Source organism: Sapajus apella, unplaced genomic scaffold (genome assembly GCF_009761245.1).
Source record: "Sapajus apella isolate SASKATOON/1434 unplaced genomic scaffold, GSC_monkey_1.0 scaffold11, whole genome shotgun sequence".
Classification (NCBI taxonomy): domain Eukaryota; kingdom Metazoa; phylum Chordata; class Mammalia; order Primates; family Cebidae; genus Sapajus; species Sapajus apella.
This window is the reverse complement of record NW_022436951.1, coordinates 18,052,146-18,070,956: the sequence shown is the minus strand read 5'-3', so window position 1 is coordinate 18,070,956 and position 18,811 is coordinate 18,052,146. Positions and strand designations below refer to the sequence as shown.

The 18,811-nt window shown below is 34.7% G+C and overlaps 1 long non-coding RNA gene across 1 annotated transcript; it reads left to right on the top strand.

Moving 5' to 3' along the window:
- Window positions 1-2,172: 2,172 nt before the first annotated feature.
- Window positions 2,173-18,307, top strand: LOC116552329. The gene is made up of 3 exons (XR_004269328.1): window positions 2,173-2,186; window positions 17,897-17,902; window positions 18,191-18,307. It is a non-coding gene; the product is annotated as an uncharacterized LOC116552329 (long non-coding RNA).
- Window positions 18,308-18,811: the final 504 nt, after the last annotated feature.

Here is an 18,811-nt window from a genome sequence, read left to right as displayed (position 1 = left end):
AATATTATGCTCCAACAAAACACCCTGGAGTGAGCTTTATTGCTTAAACTGTGGAAAGGTCAAACATTTACAGCATATTATCGTGTTTCAAAAATAATTACATTTTCATTGTCAGTTGGGGAAATAGATAAGATCTATAATACTACATGCAATTAAATTTAACCTTCTTAATGGAATATTAGTGATCTGGGATTTACTTTCAAAATTTATTAAGAAGGTACTCCTTCTATATGTATTCATATAAACTGGTTAATGTAGAAAAAAAGACCATGTCTTATCTGTATATACTAGTCAATGCAGAAAAAAGACCATGACTCATTCCATGAGCTCTAAACATCAGTTATCACCTGCTTTTCAGTAGACCCATTTGACTTTCCAAATGTCAAATCACACCACACATAAACATGGAAATTCTTTTTTCTTCAGTTTCTTTTTATATTATTATTTTATTTTTCTTTCTATTCAACAACTATTTATAAAATACCCTTTTCCTGTAAAATGCCTTTTTTCTGGATGATGTATGTGGAGTGCAGAGAAAGGCACAGTGTGAACAAAAAGCCCACAACTGCTGCTCTGCGGCCGTTGCATTTTACTGCTGTATTTATCAAATAAAATGCTAAACCCCTAAATGCTTAGATAACCATAGATCCAACTACATTCTTAGAAAATATTAGTCTATCAGAAATGATCCTTGGGAAAGGAACAGTGAAGGTAATTAATTTGCAGAAATAGAAGCCCTCTTAAACATGTTAAAGATTCACTGAGCCATGTGACATGCTTCCAATTTGGTTATCACCATTAATTCCAATATTGTTTTATTTAATAGCAGCATACAAGATAAAGGTGATCAAAGATTAATTTTATTCTTTACTTCTAATTTCACACTGCCTTGAAATAGATGCTCCAGGAACATAAACTATTCTAGAAACTATAGCAAAAGCTATTAACAAAAATAACTAACTGAGACGTTTGAAAATAATGGCATGGCCACATGGACTTCAAATGCCACCAATACAGTTTTAGTATTGATATTTTTATCCTAGGAAGCCCAAGTGTTATACACAATGAATCGAAAATGATAATACACAGTTTAAGCTCCTAGATTTACATTACAATATTTTAATTTAGATATAAAAATAATTTTCTTAAAAAGATATAATTGCAACCAAAAGAAATATGGAATTTGAATAACAATACAATTCAAATGTATTGCTATTAATAAGATTGAATCCATCAATTTCATATCTTCTCAGACAAAAAACACCCAGTCACACAGGAGCTTCACTTGCAGATTCCTTCAAACATTTAAAGAGAAAACACCTGTTTTACACAAATTCATCTAGCTAATTGGAAAGAATATACTCTCCTTGCTGAATTTTGTAGGAACACAAATTCACAACTAAGAATGAATTATGGATTTCAAATACAAATGATGACATGCATGCAAAAAGTCCCATTAACATTTAAGAACATCTAGTCTGTGCTTGATTTTGTCACCTTTCACTGTCCCAACCAAAAATTATGGTTACTAACTTTTGTCATAACTTTTTGAACAAATCTCAATGCTTAATACTGACTTCTACTATGACTAATCTTCATTTTTTTTTTTAATTTTAAAACTTTTACTTTACTTTGCTATTTTATTCAGTTTCTATTTTCGAATCAAAGGGTGCATGTGCAGGTTTGTTACAAGGGTATATTCCATGATGCTGAGATTTGGGGTACCACTGAAGCCATCACATAGGCAACGAGTATAGTACCCAATAGATACCCAATGGTTTTTTTCAACCCTTGCCCCCTAGGCTTTCTCCTCCCTCTTGTGGTCCCCGGAGTCTATTGCTCCCACCTGTGTATCTATGTGTACCCGATGTTTAGCTCCCACTTATAATGGAGAACATGTGGTATTAGGTTTTCTGTTTCTGTTTTAATTTGCCTAAGATAATGGCCTCCAGCTTAATCCATGTTGCTGCAACGGACATGATTCCATTATTTTTTCCAGCTGCATATTATTCCATGGTGCATATATACCAAATTTTCTTTATCCAGTCCATAAGTGATGGTCACCTAGGTTCATTGCAGGTCTTTGTATCGTGTATAGCGTCACAATTAACGTACGAGTACAGGTCATTTTCACAGAGCAATTTATGAGTACATTCACATTAACAGGATTCTTAGGTTGAATGATAGTTCTTTTTTAGTTCTTCGAGAAATCTTCAAATTGTTTTCCCCAGTAACTAGCTTTCATTACTCCATCTTCCTTAATTTAGCATAACATAATTCAAAATAGATGATCAAAAGTGATATAATTGTGTCCTACTTAAAATATTTTTGGCCATCACATTTTAGTTTATTTAGAACTTTTATTACTTTATCTTTATCTTTCTACTTTCATTATTTTGCCAAACTTTTAAGCTTCCCACCTTCCAATTCACCTGATCACACTGAATATTTTAACATCCCATTAAATGGCAACATATTAACTGAGGTGGGTCATTGCCTGTATCCTGTTCTTTCTTTTTCATTATAGATTGTGTCTTTCAAGGTAGATATCTTAGCAATTAGTCATATGTACCTGGAATATGAAGAGAGATGACAGAATTCAATTAAGATGAAATTGATACTACAGAGATCCTGGAAACAGAGGTTAATACAGCATCTGGAAAAAACATTCATTTTTTTTTCTTCCTTTGAAAATGTTGGGATTATAACAAATCTATTCATGGATACTTTTGAAACTGCCTGTATGAGAAAAAGGGTGTATGTCATTGGCAAGTGATACATTGTAGACATTGCTGTTGCCTTTTCAAAAGCCCTTCAAACCTATTTCATTGTGTAACAGCTATGTTGCTTGGGTAGGATTAACCCAGTCATAACTGCAAAAATAGAACTTGATTAGTTTAATAAAACATTTTTAAGGTATAATGTTTATGATTCAGATTTATTCAAGTGACCCAGATTTTCAAACCCAGAGAGAAATACAGCTTTTTTGTGATAGTTGTAAGAGAAATATTTTCTCTCTACCCTGGCTCTGGGTAATGGAGCATGTACAGGTTTATGAGATTGGTTTATATTTTTGTAATCTCAAATAGAAGTTGAGATACAGCTAAGGGCAGAGCCAAAAGATTCAGCAAGAATCGCAATCAGTATGCTTAAAAAAGTATGCCTGGATTCCACCTAATCTCCCAACTATTAAGCAAGATTATCAATGTATTGACTCTGGTGTAAGTCAGCTAGAGTGAGGTGGAAAGATGTTATCAGGCTAACCCTTTGTTATTGTTGTTTATTTTTTTCACCTGTTTAAAAATGACAGTGTTTACTAACAGAGGAATAAATTTTGAAAGACAACATGAATTAAGCATATACTTGCTAATCTAAAGCAATTTCAAATCCACAAGTAGGTTTTTCAATAATATCATTGATTAGAAACTCAGATGAGAGGACTAGGAGACACTGAGCCGTAAATAAGTGAAACAGTATTTTTCTCAAGGAAGAAATTACAGAATAAACACAAAGAAGGGTTTTTTACTAAGCAACATAAAACTATAAAAAGTTGCAAATAGAAAGAACATAATGAGCCTGAAAACAAGAGTACTGAGAAGTGACCTGAGAAATTTAAGGAAGGAAAAGCAAGATAGTATTAAGCAACACACAAACACACACACACACACAAACACACAAATACACACTTAATTTAATGAAACAGTAGCACAGTATTGTCAAATTCTATTTCTAGGTCAAGTAAAATAACTAAAATTTCATTTGATTTAGACAGATACATGCCATTTATTACCTTAGAGCATCGTGTTTCTGTGATGGTGGGGAATTAGAACTCAGACTAAAGGCATTAGCGTATTTAGGAGAAAATGAGGACATGAAAACAATGTAAATTTGACCAGTAATAAGAAGAAATGTAGTTTATAAGCATGTGAATATTTACTTTATAGAAATTGTGTGTTTGGAATATTTTTAATATGTTTTGCTTTGCTTTTTTCATAAATGGATTTAGTTTTTTGGAAAAGTTTTATATATAAAGAAAAAATCAATCAAAATTAGAGTGTTCCTATATACTCTCCCTGCCCCCAGAGTTTTTGCTACTATTAATAACTTGCATTACCAAGATACATTAATTATAATTGATGAGTCAATACTGATACATTATTTTAATTAAAATACATAGTTTACATTAGGGTTTACTCTTCATGTGGATTCATGCAACTTCATGATGTTAAGTATCCACCATTACAGTAACAGCGAATATTTTCACAGTCCTGAAAATCCTCTGTGCTGTGCTTATTCACCCCTTTCTTCTCCTTGGCAACCACCAATATTTGCACTATCTCAATAGTTTTAACTTTTCTGTAATGCCCTATTGTTGAAATAATACAATATGTACCATTTTCTCAGTTTGGCTTCTCTAACTTAGAAATGTGCAATTAAGTTTCCTTTATGTCTTTTCGAGACTTGGTAACTCACATCTTTTTAATTATTGAATAGGATTTCATTGTATGAATATGCCATTTGTTATCCATTCATCTATTGTATTCATTTTTAGATTGGCATGTTTATATATTTTATCTGTGATGGAAATACTTTAGAGAAGAAGAAATTCTTGAAAGTACTAAAGAACTAAGGGAATCAATAGAGTAACATTCCTTATAAGGTAAAATAATTTTTCTTAAATTAGAGAAAAGATGACACTATGTCAATTGAAAATCAGGGGAGGAGTAAAGATGGGGTGTAAGAATAAGAAATATATCAATTTCAGGGTGTAAACTGAGAGTTCTTGTCAATTAATTTTTATTTAATCTGTGAATTGAGGTCTGAGTCTTTCAGATAATAAGAAAAAAAATAAATGAGGATGCCTAGAATACGTAAGAATGAGTGCTGGAAGCCCAGTTGGTATTTATTTCCATATGCAATGGTACTAACAGCCCAGAGGCCCTCATTTGCTCCCTCTTAAAGTTTGTGAAAGAAGTTGTTAATGTTTGTTTTAATTAAATTATCTCTAATTGATTTTATAAGTGAACACTATTACCAAAGAAATTTATTTTTATATGAAGAATATCTTCCTAAAATAAAGATTACTACTTTTATAGCATTTTGGCATTACCAAAATACTTCACAATTGACATTGATTTAATAGTGAAACATTTTTTCAACTAACAGCACAGTACCAAAACATAAAATTATGTTTTATTTTTAAAGCATGTTCAAATTATATAAACTCAGAGAAAAATAATTGTAGTGCATAAACAATTCATTCATAATTGTCCTCATGTCACCTCATTTCCCTAACTTAAACAAATTTTATTCATCTGCTAAAGACATGTTTTCAAAAGAACGCTCACAAACTGAATAAATTACCACACATTTTTAGTGATACTTATGTACCCATTTAAGAAGCTCATGACATTAAAATTTGTTATTATGCAATTAGAATTATCTCCATTTATTTAAAAAAATTATATATTTCCAGATAAACACCAAAAACAGACATTTTGACTCCTGACAGGTCTTCAGAGGGAAGACACTGAAAGTGTATGGAGGGAAGATACAGAAGCTGGACTGAATGGGAAGGAAGCTGAGAACCCTGCATGGGGCTCCTGCAGACAGGGACTTGTTTCTGGCCCCCAAGAACTCTGGGGGAAAGATAAGTTGAACTGGAAAGGAGCAACCTGATTTCCTCATGGGCCTCTGGAATCCCAACAGAAAGACACCCCTCAACCACTATGGACACTTGAATTGGCAGGGAGATCTGCTTAAAGAAGTGGTAGGGACTGCATGCCATCCAGTACATAGCCCAAAGGGTTGAGTGCCAGAGCATCTGTAGTGGAGCACAGCCAAGGATGCTTACCCCCCTGCACAGGCTTCATTTACTCCCATAGGGGACTTTAACCCTAGGGAACTGCCTGCTAGACATCTACAGAATTCTCAATGACAAAACAACAGAATATACATGCCTCTTATCACCACATACCACACAATCTAAGATTGACCACATAATAAAAAATAAATCACGCCTCAGCAAATATAAAAGAACCTAAATCATACTAAGTACACTCTCAGACCACATCACAGTAAAATTAGAAATCAAAACTAAGAAACCTGTTCCAAACCAGGCAATTGAATGAAAGTTGAAAAACCTGCTCTGCAATGACTTTTGCATAAATAATGAAATTAAGGCAAAAATCAAGACATTCTTTGAAACTAATGAAAACAAAGATACAGCATACAAGAATCTCTGGGACACAGCTAAGGCAGTGTAAAGAGGGAAATGTATATAAATTCCACATCAAAAGTTTAAAAGATCTCAATTTAACAGCACAACATCACAGCAAAAAAAAAAAAAAAAAAACTAGATAACCAAGAGAACTAAGCCCAAAAGTAGCAAAATACAAGAAGTAGCCAGAATCAGAATGGAACTGAAGCAGATTGAGACAGACAGCCATTGAAAAGATCAAGATCAAAGAGTTGTTTTTTGAAAAAATTAATAAAATAGACTGCAAACTATAACAAGAAAGAAGAAAAAGAAGAAGACCCAATGAACACAATTATAAATGACAAAGAGGATGTTACCACTGAACCCAGAGAAATAAAAATAACAATCAGATAATATTAGGAATGCCTCAATGCTCACAAAGTAGAAAATTGAAAAGAAACTAATAAATTCCTGGACACATACATGTTCCCAAGGCTGAACCAGGGAGAAATTAAATCCCTGAAAAGACCAATAACAAGTTCTGAAATTGAGGCAAAAATAAGTAGCCTATCAACAACAACAAAAACAGGACCAGAAGGATTCACTGAATTCTACTACATGTAGGAAGAGCTGGTAACATTTCTACTGCAACCATTCCAAACAATTGAAAAAAAGGGACTCTTTCCTAATTCATTCTATGAGGCCAGCATCATCCTGATACCAAAGCCTGGCAGAAATACAATTAAAAATGAAAACTTCGGGCCAATATACTTGAACAACAATGCAAAACTCTTCAGCAAAATACTGGCAAAATGAATCCAGAAGCACATCAAAAAGCTTATTCACCAGGCTTCATCCCTGGAATGCAAGGCTGGGTCAATACATGCAAATCAATAAATGAGATTCATCACATAAACAACTGAAGACAAAAATCACCATTTTCTCAATAGATGCAGAAACATCTTTTTATAAAATTCAACACCCCTTCATGTTAAAAACTCAATAAATTAGCTGTTCTAGGAACATACCTCAAAATAATAAGAGCCATTAATGACAAACCCATACATATTAAGTTTCACCTTTAATTTTAATGGCAAAAATCACAATTACTTTTGCACCAACCCAATAACATTATACTAAATGGGCAAAAGCTGGAAGGATTCCCCTTGAAAACTGGCACAAGACAAACATGACCTTTCTCACCACTTCTAATCAACATAGTATTGGAAGTCCTGGCCAGAGCAATCAGACAAGGGAAAGAAATAAAAGGCATCAAAATGATGGGAAGAGAGGAAGTCAAGCTATCTCTGTTTCCATATGACATGATTCTATATCTGGAAAACCTCATCCTCAGCCAAAATTCCTTTAGCTGATAAGCAACTTTAACAAAGTCTCAGAAAATGAAATCAAGGTACAGAAATCACTACGCCCCTATTCATCAACAGTTAAACCAAGAGCCAGTTCAGCAACACAATCCCACTCACAATTGCCACACATAGAATACAATACCTAGGAGTACAACTAACCAGGGAGGGGAAAGACCTCTATAATGATAACTACAAACTCTGCTCAAGGAAATCAGAGATGACACAAACAAATGGAAAAACATTCCATGCTCATGGATAGGAAGAATCAATAATATACTGTTCAGCATAATTTATAGATTAAATGCTATTCTTATGAAATTATTAATGGCATTTTTTACATAACTAGAAAACACTATTTTAAAATTCATATGAAACCAAAAATGAGCCCAAAGAGTCAAGAGAATCCTAAGCAAAAACAACAATAAAACAAAGCTAAAGGCATCATACACCCCAACTTCAACCTATGCTACAGAGCTACTGTAACAAAAACAGCATAGTAGTAATGCAAAAACAGGCATATAGACCAATGGAACAGAATAGAAAGCCCCCCAAAAAGCCCTCACATGTAAAACCATCTGATGTTTGACAAAGCTGACAAAAAGAAGCAATAAAGAAAGGACTCGCTACTCAATAAATAATGGGATAACTGGCTAGCCATATGGAGAAGATTAAAAGTGGGCTTCTTCCTTTCACTATATATAAATATCAACTCAAGATGGATTAAAGACTTAAATGACAAACACCAAACTATAAAAACTGTAGAAGAAAACCTAGGTAATACCATTCAGGACACAGCCTTGGGTAGAGATTTTATTATGAAAACCCCAAAAGCAATTGCAACAAAAGTATAAATTGACAAATGGGATATAATTAAATTAAAGTGCTTCTATGCAGAAAAATAAACTATCAACAGAGTAAATAGACAACCTAAAAAATGGGAGAAAATATTTGCAAACTATGCATCTGTCAAAGTTCTTATATCCAGCATGTGTAAGGAACTTAAACAAATTTACAAGAAAACAATCCCATGAAAAAGTAGGAAAAAACATGAACAGAAAATTTTCAGAAGACATATATGGGTCAGGAAGCATATGAAAATAAGCTCGCCATCACTGATCATTTGAGTAATGCCAAATCAAAACCACAATGAAATGCCAGCTCACACCATTCTGAATGGCTATAATATAAAAGTCAAATAATAGCAGGGGCTGCTGAGGCTGAGGACATTTGATGGTTATTATTAAGTGTCAGCTTGATTGGGTTGAAGGTTGCAAAGTATTGTTCCTCGGTGTGTCTGAGAAGGTGTTGTCAAAGGAGATTAATATTTGAGTTAGTGGACTGGGAGAGGCAGACCCACCCTCAATCGGGATGGGTATCATCTAATCAGCTGCCAGTGCGGCTAGGATAAAAGCAGGCAGAGGAATGTGGCTGACTTAGACTGGCTAAGTCTTTTGGCCTCCAGCTTCCTTCTGTACTGGATGCTTCCTGCCCTCAACCGTCAGACTCTAAGTTCTTCACCTTTTGGACTCTTGGACCTACACTGGTGGTTTGCCAAGAGCTCTCCAGCCTTCAGCCACAGACTGAAGGCTGCACTATCAGCATCCCTGCTTTTGAGGTTTTGGGACTCAGACTGGCTTCCTTGCTCCTCAGTTTTCAGATGGCCTATGGTGGAACTTCACTTTGTGATCATGTGAGTCAATATGCCTTAATAAACCCCCTTTCATATGTACATTTATCCTATTAGTCCTATACCTCTAGAGAACCCTAATACAGGAGAAAAAGGAATGCTTATACACTGTTGGTGGGAGTGTAAATTAGTTCAACAATTGTAGAAAGGAGTGTGGCAATTTCATACAGAACTACCATTTGACTTAACAATCTCATTTCTGGGTGTATACCTAAACCAATATAAATTGTTCTACCATAAAGACACATGTATGTGAATGGTCATTGCAGCACTATTCACAATAGCAATAACATGGAATCAACCTAAATGTCCATCAGTGGTAGACTGGATTTTAAAATGTGGTACATACATACCATAAAATACTATGCAGTCATAAAAAAGAATCAGATCATGTCCTATTGCAGGAGCATGGATGGAGATGGAAGCCATTATCCTTAGCAAACTAATGCAGGAACAGAAAACCAAATACTGCATGTTCTCACTTATAAATGGGAGCTAAATAATGAGAACACTTGGACATATAGAGAGGACCAACAAACACTGGAGCCTACCAGAAAGTAGAGGATGAGAAGAGGGAAAGGGTCAAGAAAAATAACGAAGGAATACTATGCTTGTTACCTGGGTAATGAATTAATCTGTACAACAAACCCACATGACACACATTGACCTATAAAACAAACCTGCACATGTACCCCTGTACTTAAAGTAGAAATTAGAAAAAATGACACATGCCTGCCTATGTTCATCACAGCACTAATCACAACAGTGAAGTCATGAAATCAAAATACATTCTCACTAAGAGTAGGCTGGATTAAAAATATGTGGTGCATATACACCATGGAGTACTATGCGGCCATAAAAAAGAATGATATTATCTCTTTTGCAGCAACATGGATAAAGGTGCAGGCCATAATCCATCATAATCCTAAATGAACTAATGCAGGAACAGAAAACCAAACATTGCATATTCTCACTTTTAAGAAGCAGCAGCTAAACATTGAGTACACATGGACACAAAGAGAGAAACAATGGATACCAGGGCCTACTTGATGGTGGAGAGTGGGAGAAAAGAGAGGTTTGAAAAGTTACCTTTTGGTACTATGGTTATGATGTGGGTGATGAATTAATCTGTACACCAAACCCCCATGGCATGCAACTTACCTCTATAACAAACCTTCACATGTACACCAGAAACCAAAATAAAATAGAAAATACAGACATTTGTGTGTTTTGGAAAATCTGTGGTAGTAAATATATCCACATAGCATATAATGATGACCATAAATCAGTTATAACTAAGTGGGGTTTTTGGAATTTTATTTTTGAAATCCATACTACTCTTCTCAATCTGTGTATACTGAAAATACAATATCTCTTCTCAGGAAAAGTATAATAATATTTGAATAATAATCTAGAGATTATAATGCAAATCAAGAGACTTAAAATTATTATATTTTTGTTTATAAAATCCAACATCCCTTTATGATAAAAACTTTCAACAAATTAGATATAGAAGGAACATACCTCAACAAAAGAAAGGCCAGGTATGACAAAGCCACAGCTAACACCTTACTAAATAGGGGAAACTTGAAAACTTTTTATTTGATAACTGGTACTGGATAATGATGTGTAATGATTATTCTCTTTTTTTTAAAATTGTACTTTGGGTTCTGGGGTACATGTGCTGATCATGCAGGACTGTTGCATAGGTACACACATGGAAATGTGGTTTGCTGCCTCCATCCCCCCGTCATCTACATCTGGCACTTTTCCCCATGTTATCCCTCCCTGACCTTCGCAACCCCTCACACTTTCCCTCTCTTGCCCCCCCCAACAGACCCCAGTGTGTGATGCTACCCTCCCTGTGTCCCTATGTTCTCATTAACTTATTAAACGTCTCTTGAAATACCAGAAAATGAGAGTATCTGCAGTGCTATCTAAATTGAATATTATTAAAAACAATAATGGCTTAATTATGCTTTATTGGTGAACAAAAGATAATGTGCCTAAAAATAATTTAAATGTAAACATTACTGAGAGGGTTTTTAGACATGTCTGAAAGCTGTCTGGAAGGTCTAACAGCTCTCTGGCTTTTGAAATCATCTGCGTCTAGGTCCTTTGGAATGATACATGTTGAGTGGAACATTTTGTATTTGCTATCTGGAACTTACATTATATAATTTTTCTAGTGTCTACATAAATAATAGGAAGATAAATGTAACAAAATAATACAGTGTGGTATTATTTTACTTTATATGTGTGCATATATTAAATTACTAAATAAATATGCTATATATACTAAATACTAAGTATATCATTTACATATCTATTTTATATGTGAAAACCTGTGGCTTACATTTTTGTATCCTTTCCTTTGCTGATTTTATCAGCAAAGGAGAAAGAGATACAGGGGCAGAATTTACCCTATAGAATTTAGGAGAAACTGAGGAACTATGTTAACTTCTCTTCCCGGGTCCACAAGGGGCGTGGTTTCAAAGGCAAGAACTTCCCTGTATCATACCCCATCCTCCTCCCCGTCAGAGAACATAAAGCTTTTTGTCTAACTTTCCCTGCTTGTGGGCTAGGTAAAATTCCAGGTGAGCTTCCTTTGTTCAGAAAGCTGCCAAAAGCCCTTAAAGGAAAGGCTCTGTTGAGGGCCAAGCAACCAGTTTGGAATCAAAGTCAAAGATCAACCACTCCAGAGGAAGTTTGAAAGAATGCCTCTCATTGGACAAAAACATAAATGGGGCGGGAATAACTTCGAAGTTAAAACTCCAGGGCACCTTACCTAGATTTCCCTCTCTGGGATCCCCTCTCACAACGTAGGAGCTGTCTTTCCCTCTCTACCTGTGCAGATATCCCCTTCGGATTCCCCTCTCACGGCAGCGTGGGAGCTCTCTCTCTCTCTCTTTCTCTCTCTGCCTGATAAATCACTCTGCAAAACTCTTTGGGTCCGATATTTACTTGATGGATAAGCTCATCCTGTCGCCAGGGTCTCTTCCCCATTCCTGGAGCCAGGGAGCCCAGGAGCCTTGGGCACATCAAATGGTGGGGGTAGGGAGGGTGTGGGGGGAGAGCTGAGCCCCGTCCCATTCCATGACCTGGTTACAAAACCAGGTACAAGCCCTCAATCATCCTCTCCCAGTGAAATCAAACAAGCATCATTTAATTCTCCAACAATGATGTATGGTGACACATGCAAGATGTTGGCAAACAGAGAAGGCCAGATGAGTTTCGAGGACAGGATTTTTATTGACAGTCTTATATGCTTGGGACACCCATATAACCCAACTATTCTATTTGGCTCCATTCCCTCAGAGGTCAAACTGATACAGAGTGATCCAAACCCCCAGGTACACAAAAACAGGGGTACACTAAAAGTTACATTATTAGCATGAACTATCTGGTATGGCCCAGATTCTCAGGCATTCAAAGACATTCTTATAGGCAGAATATTCCAAGGGCTCAGAGGTTATCTCCCTGGAACAGGTAAGAGGCCAGTGCTATTTTAGGGATATTCAAGGTTTGAGCCCACCAAGTTCATTGGGTTATCCCTTTACTATACAATTAAAATGTATAGAACTAGGGAAATCCTAAGGTAATCCAATCATTTAAGACATAATTTTGAACAGTTATCCTGTGCAATGCACTATTGTGTTAGGTAGATAGCATTGAACGAAAGAGCCCCAATCTCGTAATTCACAAAGCTTACATTTTCCAGGAAAAAAAATTGTAAATACACAAAATGAAAAACCAGGAAAATATTATACTAGATGCTAACTAGCCCTCTATGAAAATAATAAATGAGGAACAGGATGGGCGTGTAATGGGTTCTGTTTTAATCAGACTTACCTTCCTCTGATGGCAGTATGATAGTAAATGTGTGCAGCTCTTGAGGAAGCAAGGCTTATGGACAATTGGTAAATACCATCCAGCTAGGCAAAATTAGCCTATAGGAACACCCACTTGGAGATTCGCACTATGCTGGAAGAACAAGGAGGCAGTCTGACTGGAGCCTGATAAAATGAGAGAGGAAGAGAAATAATGAAGCCAGATATGTAAATGGTGGCATAATTTTTCCTAATTATTATTTTTGACATTATTTGTATTAATAGTTATTATAAGATTATTAAAATTGTATTTCAAATTACATAAAAATGGTTTGGAGTGACACAGATTTCCAAAAGGAGATAAAGGCATTTTTGATCCTATTAGAACTAAGGGCTAAGAAAACACTTTGCTCTATGTAGCACTTTTAGTTTGTTATTTGAACTGTTACATTCAAATTATCTTGTAAATACTACTGCTTTATGAAAAGTACCAATAATTGACGATGTCACAGGTGGCCTTTTTTTTTTTTTTGTAAGAGAACAAACAGATCTTGGCACCACAGAGGCACTCAAAGAGATCACCATGGGTCACTGTCATTATACAATGCTCACTCGACACTGTTCTTTCTTAGCCATTGCGTTTTCACATGCCTTTCTTCACACAGCTGGACTTCTTTGTCGTATGTAACGTATCATGCGGTGCACATTTTCTCTCCTGTCGCCCATGATTGAGAACAGATGTTATATGCATTATAATTGTCTTCAGGAGATCTTGATGCCTTTTAGTGGCACGCTGTACTTTTTGTAATCAGGAGGCTTAGCGGCATGCTTAGAGGTCCATGAAGTATAGAACTTCTTTGTATTGTAGGTCTTCACATATAACCCCTGGGCCTGCTGTTCCCCTTTCACTGCTTGCTGGAACAATTAGCATTGGTAAAGGGTTTTCACAACAGGTATTAATGCCTTACTGAAAGAGGTAAGGAGATTTGGCTTTTCCAAGAGGCAAGGATTGAGCTGTGGAAGATAAAAGTTTTCCTTATGGAAAAAAAAATGAAACAAATTTTTATTTTCCTTACTCTATCTTTCCATTCAAAATAAGTCAATTTTTAGTCTTTAATTACTTGATGTAAAAGAACAAATAAAACAAAGTTTATATTCAAATTTGAGTTACCAAAATGTAAAATATCTTTTATAATTTTTAATTATTTTGATTGGATCAGAGAATAATATAAATAAAATCTTGCAGAAGGCCTTCTATGTGAAGGTTAGCTTGTTTTCTCTGCAGAATTTTGAATAAACCATCACATGAGTTTATTGATATTGGTAGATAGAGCATGGGCTTCAGTGAATGCAAATGGACTTACTCCATCTGTTTCTCTGCTTTTGTTAAATTTTGGTAAAAGACAAGCTAATGAGCAAGCTGAACTCAGGGAAAGGAGCTTCACTGTGGTCCTAAAACACCAGCTACATTCCAAAGGTTGAGTCTTTAAATGCATCTTTCATTTACTGTAATGACCTTACCCAGTTTCTTAAAACTCTGTAGCCTTCATTCTTGTGTTCAACATTAATATTAGTAATGATAACAATATTTATTAAAAGTTAGTTTACTATGTGCTGGGCAGTTACTGTGTGCTTTATAGTCTTTTACTTTACATTTTGCTACAGCACTAAGTAGTAGTGGAGTTGGGAGTGCAGATCCAAATTCCTTCATCCATAATCGATTTGATTCTTCTAAAATTCTTCTTCAGCCCTATCCTGGTTAGCTCACTTAATTTTATGCCTGATTTTCTTCAAAGCAACTTCAAAGCAATGTTGTTCTGCATACAGTCTCTGTTGTACTCTGTAACAAACAATACATACATATACACACACTCATATATCACACATACATATATATATATACTGATTACTTTCTCTAAATTCCTAACAAGAATTGAAAATTTTCATTTAATCTAAAATGTTTACAGTTAATATTCTTCAGCAGAAAAGAGTCAGGTGAACTTCATAAGAGCCCAGTGAACTTGGCATAGGATTTCTTTAAATATTTAGGTCAATTTGAGTGACATGCACACCTTAAACATATTGAATCTTTCTGTCCTTGAATGTAATGTATCTGCTCAGTCTTAGTTTAAGCACTGTGTTCCAATGGTGCCATTTGATGACATGGGGAAGGTTTTTTCCTATATTATCTGAATAATTTTGCACAATGCTGGCATTCCTTCCTTTTTAAACATTTAAAACAAATTACTTGTGAAGATATCTGGATCTAAAATTTTCTTCAAATGAAAGTTTTTGTTTTTTCTTGGAAGAAAAATTTTTTTCACTGTATTAATTGTCCATTAATACAGAGCACTTCAGACTTTCTATTTCTTTTTATGCCAGTATGATAATTCATGTATTTTATGAAATGTTATACATTTCTTCTAAGCTGTAAAATTAGTAATTATAAAATTGTATATGTTTTCTATTACCTTTTAATATCCGTAATATCTGTATTAATGTCCCCTCTTTTATTTGTAATATTGATAATTCTACCAATAATCTGTGAACTTGAAAGGAACCAAAAAATGAAATTGCAACTCAAAAAATAATTACTGTGATTTTTTTAAGTCTGCCAGGCTTTTATCAGTTTTATGAACCTTTTCAAACCACTTGGTTTTAATTTCGTTGCTATGTCTCTTATAATTTTTCTTTTATTAATTTCAGCTTTTATGTATATTCATTTCACATTTTAATTTATTTTAGGTTTAATTTACTTTTCCCAGCATCTAGTGATAAAAACTTTTGTCCATTGATTTAATATTTTCTTATTTTCTAATATAAAGTCTTCAAGCTCTAAAAATTCCTTTAACCATCACACAAATTTTGATTGATATGTTCATATGAAGTTCAGAATATTTTTATATTCTTGTAATTCATTTATTCAGCTATTACGATCTTTATTAGGAATGATTATTATTCATATAATCATTATGATTATATGGAATACTATTACACAGTTTTCAACTATTAGAGGATTTTCTAAATACTTTTATTGTTGATTCTAACTTAATTTTGGTCAGAAATTTATCAAACTTATTTTACTTTTCAAACGACTGTCCATCTGTGTGAATGCCCCATATAAGCTTGAAAAAACTGTGTGTTCTACAGCAAGGTGACTTGAATTTATATCATCAGATCTCCAGTGTTGCCTTGTATAACTTTTGTCTCACTGGCATAAATTTTGTAATCTCTATTTTACTCACCGGTCTCTAGGACTATTTTCTGCCTGACCTCTCAGAATGTTGTTCTTTATATGTGCAACTTAATATTGAGATACAGGCTGAGGGAAGCAGTTTTTGGGATTTGCTGACTTTCCCCTTCTCTGGTTAACTGTCCCTCAAATTCTAGATGTCCCAACAGCCCCAACCTCTGAGCTGTACTTACTCAGCAAGACCACTGCTATGTGATGAAGTTCCACTTCCTGTGCTGTGGTTTGAAAAGTGCTCCATGTACAAAACTGTTTTGAATCAGACCCTGTCTCTGTAGGATCACAACCTTCTGTTTTCTGTTATTCAATGAACAAAGCCAGTTGATGCATACATTTTGTACAGTAATATGGTGGATACTTTTGCAAGGAGGTAAATCGCATGCCCATTTATTCTATTCTAGTCAGAACTATAACAAGCTTAAACGTTTTCCTTTTTATTTGATCAACCGGGAATAGAGATTGAGACAAAGAGAGATAGAGAGAGAGTTAGACAGATGACAGTTATTATGAGGAATTGCCTTATGTGATTGTGAAAACTAGGATATCTGTATCTGCAGGGTGAGACTGTAGGCTCAAGATCCAGAAAAGCTGAAAAGTACAATTCCAGTCTGAAGGCAGGCAGGTAAGATCCAGCGCTGCAATGGTGCAGATGTCCAAAGCCAGTCTATTAGAGAATTTTCCTTTTATTTTGGGGAGGGTCAGTCTTCTTTTTTCTATTCAGGCCTTCAATTGATTTAAACAGTTTCATCCATATTATGGAGGTCAATATGCTTTACTCTATTGATTCAAATCTTCATATAATCAAAAAACACCTCTCAGGAAACACCCAGAAAAATGTTTTACCATATATCTGGGTACTCTATAGCCTAGTGAAGTTGACACACAAAATTAACCATAGCCTGTTATAAGTGTATATGTTGGGATATTATAAGTTCCTATTCATATTGACTCAATTTTTGCTATTTTCAACGGAGTTTTTACTTCATAAGATTTTCTTTTGGTATTATTTTTTCCCCTGAAAACTTCCACTTCTTTTCTGATATCCCTCCATTTGTTCTTCTCCTCCTCTCTTCCCTTCTCTTCCTCGTCATTCTCCTCTTCCTCCTCCTTTTCCTACTTCTCCTTTGCTTTTTCTTGTTTCCTTTCAAATTAATTTTTGGACAATCGTATTCCTTACTTGATATATTCTTTGGGTTTAAAAAATGTTGTATACTGTCACAATTTTGTAGAAAACTAATTGTTTTGATTTTTTTTTTAATTTTCTGTTTATGCTGTTTAGATGAATGCTTTCTGAATATGCCTCATTTTTTATTTTCATAATTTTATCTTTTATTTTAGATTCAGGAAGAACATGTACAGGCTTTTTACCTAGGTGTATTATGTGATGGTAAGGTTTGAGGTGCAATTTGATTTTGTCACCCAGGTACTGAGTATAGTACCCAATAGTTTCAGCCCTTGCCCTTTTTCTCTCCCTGTTCTTATAGTCCTGAGCATCTAATGTTGCGGTCATCATGTCCATGAATACCCACTGTTTAGCTCCCTCTTATAAGTGAAAGCATGCAGCCTTTGGTTTTCTGTTTCTCCATTAAATCACTTAAGATAATGACGTCTAGCTCCAGCTATGATGCTGCCAATGACATAATTTCATTCCTTTTCATAGTTGTGTAATATTTCATGGTTTATATGTACCATATCGTCTTTACCCATTGCACATTGATGCACACCTAGGTTGATTCTGTGTCTTTGCTATTGCGAGTAGTGTTATGATGAACATGCAAGTGAATGTGTCTTATTGGTGGAAAAATTTGTTTTCTTTAAGGTATATAACCAGTAATCGAATTGCTGGTTGGTTGGTAGTTCTAAGTTCTTTGAGAAATCTGTAAACTGCTTTCCACAGTTACTGAACTAATTGACTTTCCCACCAGCACTGTATAAGTGGCTTCTTTTTCTCCACAGCCTCACCAATATCTGTTATGTCTGTTATATTTTGATTTTTAATGATAGTCTTTCTGACTTATATAAAATTATATCTCACTGTGGTTTTGATTTACATCTACGTGATGATTAGCAATGTGGAGCAGGTTTTTCATATATTTTTTGGCCACTTATATGTCTTTTTTTTTTACAATTATCTATTCATGTCTTTTGCCCATTTTCTTAAAACATTGTGTTATTTGTTTTCCGGTTGTTCATTGTTTAAGCTTCCTATACATTCTGCATATTAGACTTTGTCAGATGCATAGTTTGTGAATATTTTCTCCCATTTCATATGTTGTCTGTTCACTCTGTTGATAGTCTTTTGCTATCTGTTGTTTCTTTATTATTTTCACATTCTATCTGCCTTTCATAGTCAGCTAGGTTATAATTAAATTAAAATAAATGAAATATCAGCCTTATCTCTCCTGTAGTACCAATTTCACTCATTCTTTGGAATTGAATTAGATGTTAATAGAGACATTCACTTGCAGATTTCTATAT